The sequence below is a fragment of the Callithrix jacchus genome, chromosome 3 (assembly GCF_049354715.1).
Source record: "Callithrix jacchus isolate 240 chromosome 3, calJac240_pri, whole genome shotgun sequence".
Lineage (NCBI taxonomy): Eukaryota > Metazoa > Chordata > Mammalia > Primates > Cebidae > Callithrix > Callithrix jacchus.
Window position 1 is genome coordinate 124,209,755 of NC_133504.1, and position 1,374 is coordinate 124,211,128.

The 1,374-nt window shown below is 44.5% G+C and overlaps 1 pseudogene; it reads right to left on the minus strand.

Moving 5' to 3' along the window:
• On the minus strand, positions 1–823 carry LOC100402672 (platelet basic protein-like; annotated as a pseudogene).
• Between the last annotated feature and the right edge of the window lie 551 nt (positions 824–1,374).

Here is a 1,374-nt window from a genome sequence, read left to right on the forward strand (position 1 = left end):
TTAAGCAGCTGACCCATCACCCTCCAACATTTTCTGGACTATCTTGTGGATTCTGGGAGCTTTTGGGTCCAGGCAGATTTTCCTTCTATCTTTCAGTGTGGCTCTACAAGGGACAACTGAATTATCTGTGAGTGCCTGGCCTAAAGATTGGAACGAATCCTGAGACTGGAGTAAGCAATACAGGTGGGGATGAAAGTGAAGGTGGACGGTTTCCCTGATGAAGCAATGACGCAGAAGCAGGGACTTCGTCACTTGGACTTTGTTGCAGTGGGCTCCTGCCCTGACCACTTCCACATTGCTGATGTTACTGGGATGAATTCCAGAGGTTGCCTTCAAACATTTGCAGCACAGTTAAATGTATAAGTCACTGTCTACACTTCCAGCTGGAGTAGAAAATGTGATCTACTAGTGGTCATGAAAATTTTGCTCAGTTTCCTTATTTGTAAATTGAGAGTAATTGTACCTCTCTCATAAGACCATTGTGATATAATCTGTAAAGCTTCAGTGAAATGCCCAGCAGAATGCCCAGCACACAGGAAGTGTCCCCTGTGTGTGCCTCCTCCAGTTGGAATTGTTATTATAATGGCACTGTCCCTCCCCAGAGGCACCAGCTAGTCTTATTCCCAGACACTGGTATCTCAGAAGCAGCAATAGGTTCTGGGAGCAGATCTCTACCTTTCATTTTCCCTAAGTTTCTCTCACTTTGCCGGTTGATGGAGGAAGCCAGAGTGGTGAGCAGCAGTGACAGAAGCAGCAACACTTGCAGGGCATGAAGTGGTCCAGTACTGTTACAGGAAGGGGTGGCATTGAGTCTGAGGCTCATGGTGGAGAAGGCTGAGCTAGAGTTATTTCCAGAGCCAGAAGACACGCATGAGGGTGAGCTTCTGCCTGCAAGTCTGCAGATAAGTGGCTTCTCATGTTATGAAGATGCTATTCATATGCTCTCCCTCAAAGCCAGCAAGGAAGAAGAGGTAGGGAAGGGGAAAGTGAGGTTATATGGTGATACACACAGAAGCCTTGCAAGCTGTGCCCAACCCAGAGAAAGACCAGACATGTCAAAATTGCTACTAAGTTTTATGTTATGCATCACTTCACATTCCTACTCTCTCTTTCTCAATACTTATCTTCCTTACACATGTGTAACAACTCTACTTAGGAAAGTAAGAATTACACTGAAATACCCCATGCATTTTCTTTGTATGATTATGTAACAATATGTCCTGCCTTTCCGGTGATGCAGTGTATATGCTTAATGGACACTTTAGCAGCACCCAAAAGCACAAACTTGCGGCCCTTGAAAGAGAGAGTTATCTTTCTTTTCTAGTAGCTATGGGAATTAGATGTTCTTTTCCTGGTTGTTGATAAATATTTGGA